We start from the raw sequence: 10159 nt of genomic DNA on the forward strand, positions 1-10159 counted from the left end.
TGATATATCTTTGCATTCCTGGGAGAAATCTCAGTTGGCCCTGATGTAAGTTATTTTTACATGTCGCAAAAGATGGTTCGCTAGTATTTTGTTGAGGGTTTTGCAAGCTTGGTCATTAGAGTCATCGGTCTACAGTTTTCCTTCCCTTTGGTATTAAGGTAATACCAGCCTCTAGAATGATTTGGGAAGCATTTCGTCCTCTTATTTTTTTGGAAACGTTTATGAAGAATTGGCATCACTCTCTTTTAAAATGTTGGGTCCTTGATTCTTTCGTATGTGAATTCAAATTGTTGTTGAGCTTCTTTAATGAATTTTTCACTTTAGCTACTGTGCTTTTGAAGTCCAGAATTTCTAGTAGGTCTTTTTTTTCCTTCTAAGCAGGTCTGCCCTTTATTATAGTGTACGTTTGATGAAAGATAGATGTCATACCTTCCTTTAGTTTTTTAAGCATGATTTTGAAAGTTCTTTGGGTACACTTAAAATAAGGGATTTAAATTATTCATCTCCAAAATCCAACATCTGGGGCCCCCAGGGGTACTTTCTGCTGTCCTTTTCCTGTGTGTGGAGGATGTTGTTGGAAACTGGATATTTTAGGTGACATTGTAGCAACTCCATCATCAGCTCTGTCCCGGGAAGGGGCTGGGTGGTTGCTAGGTTTTCACATCTGTTCACTTTTCCTCTTGCTGCCTGCTTGTCTAGTGGCTTTCCTGGGCTGTGTTCCTGACTGGTGCAGCCATTGACTTTTCTGTTCCCCCTTTCCCCCCACCAGTTTGTTTTGTTTTGAAGTCTAGCTTCCCAGGGTTTGGTCCTGTGTCAATACAATTTAGTGCTCAGCTAGTGATCAATGGTGAGATTTCCTTAATTGCCTTGAGCCCAAGTTTTCCCTTCCTCCCCAGGTTTAAACCACAGGCAGATTGAAAATCCTCCCCAGTTCTCACTTTCTGCTAGTGAAGGGCCTCAGGGTAGCAGTGAGTGACAGCCTTCTGCTTTTCTAGGTCTTTCCTGGGCACGCATACAGCCCTGCACAGACACACAGTTTTTAGATCCTCAGGAAAATGTTGGAGCTGCTGAAACGATGGAGTGGCTTTCTCAGGCTGCGGCTCTTTCTTTCCAATTTTTAGCCAGACTTTTGTTAGCACCAAGTGAAATCACAGCCTTAGGGGAGGCGGCTTTGACCTTACTCACAGATTCCTACTGTCTTCGGAACGCCCTGGGCAGAGGGCTCTATTCGCAGAGCTGAGTTCCCATGGAATCAAAGAGCAAGGACACCCTAGGAATAGAGATTTTCCACGGAGGTCTGGGGAGGCCAAACCACTGACAGTTCTCCAGGTAGAAGCTTTTTAAATTTTTTTAAAATTGGCAGATAAAATTATACGTAGCATTGTAAGGACACGATGTTTTGATGTCTGGCTGCCCTCAGAACTAGCAGAACTGGGAGAGGTCAGTCCTTTGTTGCTGTGAAGCTGTTGGCTCTGTGTATCCACTGAGCCTCCCAGCCAGAGGAGAGGGCATGGGAACAGCCCCAGATAAAACTGCCTCAGGCCCACTGGATTCCAAGGCCTCCGAAGTTTTTCCTGAATAGATGCTGATCTATGCCTATAGTTATTTCCAGAGTTCTACAATGGTGGGATTTGACTGTCTGGGGAGTCTTTGCTGCTCTGCAGGGAGAGTAGGTTCACCACCATTTTTAACACAGAGCCTTTGAGTGGGAAGGCGCTGCCTCCCCTGTTTGAGGCTGGCCTCTGTTTCCCAGCAGTGGCTGTTGGGTGCCTCTGCCTCACTTCTCACACTCCCTGGTCAAATGTGGTCTGTGTCACTTCCAACTTTTGGTGACTATGGATAAAGGCACCACAAATTCTCTATGCAGGCTCTTGTCTAATATGAATTTCAGTGACCCTGGAAGAAGCCCTGGAAGGTGGGTTCCTGGTTGTGTGCTAAGCACATGTTTGAAGTTATGAAAAAGGGCCAGACTGTTTCAGAGTGGCGGGCACATTTTACATTCCAATCAACGGCTTCATATGCTCACCACTACGACGGTGCTTGGTGCTTAACCACTGAGCCACATCCCCAGCCCCCTTTTTTTTTTATTTGGACACAGGGTCTCACTGAGTTGCTTAGCACCTTGATTTTGCTGAGGCTGGCTTTGAACTCGTGATCCTTCTGTCTCAGCCTCCCAAGCTGCTAGGATTGCAGGTGTGGGCCACTGTGCCTGGTGCATTTACCATTAATTTCTAATGATGTTGGGTATAGTATAGTTACCAAGGTCCAGGCCAAAGGCGGCTGGGGTCCTGACCAGCTGGATTTGGTCACCCACTCTGCATCAGAAACAAGAGTAAACAATATTAAAATGAAAAATGAACTTAATCACAGTTGGCCCAAACTGGGAAGGCGGCTAATCTGTCTTTGTCCTTTCTACAGAAAGGTTACAGTTTACAGGAACAAGGAAACCCAGGAAATATATGTTCATAGATTGTGTGTCGGCTGTGCTGGCCAGAGATATGTCACCATCCTGTTCCACGGGCCCCTCCCTGAGCCCCCTTTCCACGCTTAGCTTGGGGAAGCTGGGAGAGAGAAACTGAATGTTACCAGGGAGCGAGGAAGGAAAAACGCAATTTGGAGCTTTTCCGTCTCAGAGGAGCCCCATCCTACCGTCTGTGTTTATGTTGTACATACAGCTTCTCTGGACAGGCACATTTGTCCTAATCGTCTGCACAATTTCTGTAATGATCTTGAGTTTGGAGAATTCCTTACATGTCCAGAACACAGTCCTTTATCATCAATGTGTTTTTTCTCCCCCATGTGTCTTGGTTTTCCTTTCTTCCCCCCTCAGTGCTGGGGAGCAAGTCCATGTGGCTTTTTTTTTTTTAAAGAAAATTTCTTGTGGTCTCTTTCAAAGAGCAGAATCATTAGATTTGGGGCCATCTAATCTTATTAATTTTTTTTAAGAACGATGCTTTTGGTGTCATCTATGAGAGACCTCTGAGTAACTGAAGGCCTTAGTGATTTTCTCCTATGTTTTCTCCTAGGAGCTTTACGATCCCCTTGAGGTACAGGGTCAGTTTGGAGTTCGTCCTTCTAGAAGGCCCTGGTGGGCTCGGGAGTCGTCTCGCCCCTGGCTGGAGGGGCTCTCTCTCCACGGCTGCCCTCGACCTGAATCTCGGTGCCCCGTGTGTGGTGAGGCCACTTCTGAGTCCCCTGCTGACTTGGAGTCCAGTCCTGCTTTCCACCTTCTGCTGCGTTCTGGAATCCGGGAAACCCTCCGGCTGTGTTCTGTGTCTCCAGAACTGTTTGGCTACTCCAGGTCCTTTGTCTGGACACGTATTTTAGAATAAACATGTCAATTTCTCTAGAATACATTTGTGGGATCTAGGGATCAATTCAAGGAGCATCGAAGCTTTCACAACCCTGGGTCTTTCATCAATGGATATTATTTCATTTATTTGGACCTTTTTTATCAAAAAATTATTTTAGCTGTTGATTCATCTATTTATGTGTGGTGCTGACAATCGAACCCAGTGCCTCTCACACGTGAGGCAAGCGCTCTACCACTGAGCCATAACCCCAGTCCATATTTGGGTCTTTTAAAAATTTCCTTCCCGGCCTTTTAGGGCTTCTGTGCATGGTCTTTGCATGGATTTTGTTAGCCTTATACCTTAGGGTCTTTTTTTCTCCTTTGCTGCTTTTACAAAAATCTCTCAACTTCCACCTACTGACACGTGTCACACTGTTGCGTGGGTTTGTTCCTCAGAACCCGCGGCCTCTGCAAGTCCTCCTCAACCAGGCCCCTGTGGTCAGTGGTGGTCTTTCTGTGCTGATGGAGTTTATGGAGCCACTGGCAATGCCAGCAGGCCCAGGATGCCCGTTCCCACCTCGGGGCATGTGGCCGGACCTTCCGCCTGGGAAGCTCGTCCACCCAGACCCCATGAAGGATCTCTGCACAGGGAAGTCCTTCTGGTCCCCCATAAGCTCCCCCATGAGTGGCGATTCCTCCTGGTGAGCTCGGGAGGATGAGCCTGGTCTCCCGAGACACACACAGAGTCAAGGGCTTCTGGCCCTCTCCTGGGCTGCACCTGTGGCCCCAGCCTGCCTCCCTGAGCAGACACCTCCGTCCGTGGGAGGATGCTGCTGGTGGGGAGAAGACCTCTGTCCTGTGGTCCCTTGGCCTTGGAAAGCTGAAATAGGAAGGGGCTTGGCCCCAGACGAGGGGGTGTGGGCGGTCCTGGATTCCTGAGTCTGGGTCCCAGGGGCTCACCAGTCTTCCTGGAAGGGAATGGGTTGCCGACACCCTGCCCGGGAGAGAGGGCCGTGTGCAGAAGACAGGGACAGGGAGGGATTGGTCCTGGTGGCAACGTGGTGCTCCCTGTTTTCCATCTCAGACCCTGAGGCCTCTGGGTTGGCCACCTGCCGCCTCTGAGTCCTTGGCAAGGGACCCTGATCATGGGAGGCCAGACGGGCTGGGAGAGGGCAGTGAGTCACAGGAAGGGAATCTTCACCTCGCCGAGTGTGGTCAGGACGTTGGCTCAGGCACCCAGGCTCTGCCTGGACACACCTGGGCTTCCTGCCCTGCATCAGCGGCTGAGGGACAGGAGGGTGGGGCCCACGGCACGCAGGGGCTTCATCTTCTCCCTGCGGCCATCCCTGCTGCTCTGTAAGTGCCTACTCCTCCTCCCTCACCGCCGCCACTTCTCAGCTTTGCTCCTCTGTTTCCTGTGGCGTAAATCACCGGGCGGCACCCACGGGCACTAGGCCCTTCCCACCACCCGCCTGGGACAGGCCCTCCCTCTCCTTGGACCTCTCCACACTTTCCAATTGGAGTGCGTGCAGGGACTTAGGGCTGTAGTGGACTGCCAGGGAGGTGGACTTTCAAAGAAACACCAAATAAATCACCACTGCCGTGGCCCCAGCCTGGATAGGTGCCCCGGGCCAGCGCGGTGGCGTCTGGCGGCTTCACCAGCTCCAGAAGAAAATAACTTCTTTTTTTTTTCACAAGCCAGTTGGGAAATAGAAGCCTCCTCCTCCTCGGTGAGTGCCCCCTCAGCACGGCTCCTGGGCACACTCCCCCGGGTTTCGACACTCCCCTGCAGCTATTTTCGACAGGTCCGTGCCAGTGACGCTCAGGGGGCCAAGTCCTCCTGGCCTTGGGCGACCTTGGTTTTCAGGGCTCCCCTGCAAGGTCTTGCTGTTGTAGGGAGAGGGGAGCCGGGCTTGTCCCCACCACAGAGTGACACGCAGACCATTGTGAAGGTGCTGTTCCCAAAGGGGTGGCCTCTGGAACGAGGTTTCAGAGGGCCTGGTCGTCCCACTGGGAAAAGAAGGAGACTCCTTTCGCCAGGGCCACACGGGCTCCGCGCAGAGGCACCGGGAAGGAGGAGGGTCCTCTCTGCAGAGCCTGGAGAAGCCCAGAGACGCGGCCAGCTCTGGCAGCCTACCCTCCCGCCTCTGCTGACCTCATCCTGGGCAGTGGGGGGGCCAGCCTCTCCCTACCTCGAGAGACGCCTGTGGAAGCTGGCATGTTCCTCCTTCAGTGGGACCCGCCCCCATCCTTCCCGCGGGGTGATCATGGGGCTTTGTTTCCTGTTCTCCTTTTCAGCTGGTTGATCCTCCTCACTTGAAAAATGGAGAAACTGAGGCCCAGCAAGAGGCGGCCACATGCCTGGGGATGCACAGGTGCAATGCCTGGTCGGAGCCCTCAACCTCCGCCCTCTGCCCTCTGCCCTCTGCCCTCTTACATTCCCAGGAGCTCAGCTCCTGGCCATAGCTCTGGTCCCCAAGGTAACCTGAATCGGTCCAGTCCCCTTCTCAAAGGTGTGACCTTTCTCCCAGGTCCTGCTCTGGCCTGAGCTCCTCGGCTGTGACCCATGCCCACTCCCATTCATCTCTGGCCAGCTCATCACCCTGGCTGTGCCGGCTCAGACATCACCAGAGCCCCGGGAAGCCCGTCCTACCCAGTCCCGTCTCTGACTCCCGCGGCCTTCTGGGTCCAGAGGTGCCAGTCACCTGGAGGCACCTGTGAGTCCATCCCCCAGCTTCCTCCTGGCCCTCCAGGCCTCCTTCCTACCCCAGAAAGAGCCTCGCGGTTGGGCTGTTTCTTTGCAGCCTGACGGGCACTTCCCACTGCCTTCCATGTCTGGCCACCTGTCCTTTCAGGAGAAGTCCTTCCTTGGCCCTCCTCTGTCCCGGGGAACACAGAGACACTGTCCTGGACAAGCCGAGGGCTGAAGGCAGCAGGATCCCCTGCCCTGCTGGGTGAGAATGCCCTGGTTTTGGGGTGTGTGTTAAATGGGCTGCGCCGCCCCCACCCCACTGCAGCAGACGGAGGGGTCAGAGCCTTTCCTCATACTCCATGGGAAAGTGGGATGAGGTGCCTGGCAGGGGGCCCAGCTCCCTTCCAGGCTCTCTGGGGACCTGTAGGGGTGTCAAGTTAGTAAGGGGCAGACCCTTTGAACTTACATAATGTTATTCTAATGTGGAAGTTTCTGGTCGTGTGTGTGTGTGTGTGTGTGTGTGTGTGTGTGTGTGTGTCTGGGTGACCCTGCCTCACCCAGAAAGTTCACACCCTCCCCAGGGCAGCAGCTGCTCTGATCAGGGACAGCTGTGCCCGCTGTGGGACTCCACTGGAAAGGAAGAGAATCTGTCCGACTGATTTCTGCCACTCAGCAAGTCGGTCTGAGGCTCATGATCTTTTGTGCAGTCTTTCCTTGGCTGTTTGATGGCATTTCACTGTATTGATTGACCACAATTTATCTACTGGTCTATTGACGGGCATTTGGGATCCCTCATCACGGAAGCACAAATGGGCATTTGCACTAAAGTTTTTTTTTTGCATGTGTGTGTTTTTATTTCCCTTGAGTAGGTAGGTCCCCAGAACCGGATTTGGCATGTCATGGGTGAGCCGAAGGCCAGTGGAGGAGACTGCCAAGCAGTCTCCACAGGTGGCCCTGTGACTTGACTCTCCCCGGGAGGTGCCCAAGAGTCCCAGACGCTCCACACCTGTGGATGGTGACCATGTTTATCATTATCCAATAACACACATTGGTCCCTCATTGTGGCTTTAATTTGAATTTCCCTATGTGGCTTTTCAAGTGCTGTTTGGTCCTTTGAATGTCTTCTTTCATGAAGTACTTATTCAACTCTCCTATTCATTTTAGTTTTTTTTCCCCTTTTTATTGTTGAGTTGTAGAAACTGCTGACACACCCTGGATGTTTATCCTTTTCTAGATTCATGGATCATAAATATTTTCTTCCAGGATAGCTTTCTTCTTGAAATTTTTAACATTGTATGAAGTTACAAAAGCATCACACAAGGCTCCTGTGTACCCGTTCACAGGTTCACTTCACGTTGCTTATATCTGATCACATTGGCTCCAGCACTCCTGCCTCCTCCCAACTCTCCCTGTGGGCATGAATGTGTGTGAATGTGTGAGTACACACTCATGCACATGACCCTCATGTACTTTGAACAATATCTGTGATAAGCGTGTTTATGTGTACACATACAGCACATGTGTGTACTCATGTACCAGCACATGCTGCATTTCTTCCTGAGCATCTGTAAATTGGAGACATCACACACAGAGTGCAGTTGATCCCAAGTTAAGCTACCATTTTTTGGAATGAGAAGCTTTGACATGGATTCAGGTCTAGTATTGAACCCAGTCTAGATCCAGATTCCAGGAACTGTTAACAGTAATTTTGAAGGCAGACACTTTATTCTAAACTGGGAACACGGGTCGTGCCTCTTTGGTCTGTGCCTTCTTTGTCATTCATGCCCTTAAGACTTGGAAGGCCACAGGCCGGTCATCTTGCAGACCACCTCTCAGTTTGGGGTGGACCCATGCTCCCTGGTGACTGGCTTCAGAGTCTGCGATGGGATGGGAGTGACTGAGGAGATGGGCACCACGTCAGTGGGCACAGGGTGGTGGCTGGACTCTGCGGTGATGGTGACATTTGTTTTGGTGGCTTTTGCTGGTCCTCCTGTGTAAGCACGTGCTTTCCTCTGGGGATGTGTAAGTAGCAGGTGGCAGCGTCCCTCGGTCCGCTCAGGCTGCCATGGTGAGACAGCTCCTGTGAGTGACGGAGACAGCAGACGTGGATCTTCTCACAGGCCAGACGTGCAAGGTCAGGGTGTGGGCAGGGTCAGATTCTCTAGGGGGCTCTGTCCTGTGCTGGCAGACAGCCCCTTCCGCTGTCTGCACATGGCCTGGAACCACTCCCCTTTCTTTGGAGGACCCCAGTCAGGTCAGGTGAGGGTCCCCCCACGTGACCTCTCCATCGACCTGGCCTCCCTGAAGGCCCCCTTTCCAGTCACATGCTAAGGTCCTGGGTGGGGTTTCGGCACAGGAATTCGGGAGTCAGTTTAGCTCCCCACCGAGCCCTTTGGGGAAGGCAGCTCTGCCTTCCCGGCCGCCTTTCGCCGGGTAGCTTTGGCACCTGTGGACCATCTTCAACGTCACGTTTCCTTCTGTGCTTGTTAGGGTTCTCCTGGAGCAGGGATTCCCTCCCAAGTCCTCGCCTCTGTCCCCTGTGACGCGTGGACTTGCGGCTCATTTCTGGCCGCAGTTCTCCTTGGCAGCGGAGCTCCTCCGAGTGCGCTCCTGTGTTTCCCTTTCCGCGGGCTCCGTGACTGTTTTTCCCAGTGACTGACTGTACGAGCGATTTCAGGTTCACAGCGAAGCAGAGCAGAGGGTACCGGGGCCCTCCTGCCCCCTGCCGTGCCCACAGCCGTCTCCACTGTCCACACCCGGCACAGAGGCCGCTCAGGGTCTGCGGGCTTCCCCGGAATCCCCAGTCCTTCCCGATTCCTGGTAAGTTCAGGCTGCAGGACTGTCTTCTGCAGGGTGTGTGAGGGCTTTTCCTTTTAATGAGAGGGTTTGATCCATTTGCACCTAATGAAATGATAGGATGGGGTCAAGGCTGCTGTGTTGTTAGTTCTTTCTGTTTTCCTCTGTTTTATGTATTTCTTCCCCCTGCCTTCTGCGGGGTTAATGGGTTCTTCTGTACCCCTTCCCCATCCTTCTGTGGGCCTCATTCTTTGCTGAGGACGCTCCTTCTTCACTCACCACAGTCCAGCTCAGGTGAGTGTCTCGCATGTCACACAAAATAGACAGCAGCCACCATTCCACATATTCCTAGCCACCCTTTCAACTATTATTGTCACAAATTTTGCTTCGACATGTTCAATGTGTTCCACACGCTCTATTGTTGTCCACTAAAAAGTCGTCTTTCTCTTTTGCATTTATGCACATAGTGATTACTCCCAGGGCCTGGGATCCTGGTTGCATTCCAGAGTTCCCATCTCCTATCATTTCCCCCAGACAGAAGAGCTTCCTCTAGCATCTCTTGGGTGCACGTCTGGAGGTAAAGAGTGCTCTTGCATTTTGCTTTCCTAAGATGTCATGATTTCTCCTTCAGAATTCTTATCAGACTCCTTAAAGAGCAGTTTGAGGTTCACAACAGAATTGAGCAGGAAGCACAGAGATTGCCCACAGACCTCTGCCGGCCACGTGCCTGCCCTTCCTCATTACCTGCCTCGCTCACCCCCGTGCGCACTTGTTGCGACTGATGAACGAACGTTCGGACATTGTTATCCCCCCGCGTCCACGCCTCACACAGGACTGGCTCGAGTTGTTCATTCTGTGCCTTTGAACACATCTGTAAGAGCGTGTGTCCACCGGCCCAGCACCATGCTGAATGCTCCACCCTGGACCCTCTGAGCTCTGCCCGTCCCTCCTCCCTGCTTGTGGAATCTGCTCATAGTTTTCTGTCTCCGTCGTCCACCTTTCCAGAAGGTCGGAGTTCAAAGCACACGGCATGCAGCCTTTCCACGCTGGCTTCTTTCACTTGGTGATAAGCATTTGGACCCCCATGTCTTTCCAGGCTTGCGGTTGGCTTCTGGCACCGAATGACAGTGCGCTCTGTGGACGCACCGCAGCGTGGCGTATCCATCAACCCTCTGACGGACCTTGGCTGCTTCTAGGCTTTGGCAGTTGTGAAGGAAGCCCCTGTGAACGTCCGCATGCAGGTCTGGGTGGGTGTGTAAAAGCCAAGGAGCATTATTACCGGGGCACGTGGGAAGAGTATGTTTAGTTTGGAAAGAAGCTGCCGGAAGGTCTTCCAGAGCCACTGCATGGTTGTGCACTCCCACCAGTGAGAACCAGGC

The 10159-nt window shown here is 52.3% G+C and overlaps 1 long non-coding RNA gene across 2 annotated transcripts; it reads left to right on the forward strand.

Moving 5' to 3' along the window:
* Nucleotides 1–5566: 5566 nt before the first annotated feature.
* On the forward strand, nucleotides 5567–8796 carry LOC308647804. Of its 2 annotated transcripts, XR_014021705.1 has the most exons (4): nucleotides 5567–5667; nucleotides 5824–6009; nucleotides 6148–6246; nucleotides 8662–8796. It is a non-coding gene; the product is annotated as an uncharacterized lncRNA (long non-coding RNA). The 2 variants fall into 2 exon arrangements; XR_014021704.1 differs by having other exon boundaries at nucleotides 6148–8796.
* The last annotated feature ends 1363 nt before the right edge of the window (nucleotides 8797–10159 follow it).

Source organism: Spermophilus citellus (genome assembly GCF_964194105.1).
Source record: "Spermophilus citellus genome assembly, chromosome: 4".
In the NCBI taxonomy this organism is placed as follows: domain Eukaryota; kingdom Metazoa; phylum Chordata; class Mammalia; order Rodentia; family Sciuridae; genus Spermophilus; species Spermophilus citellus.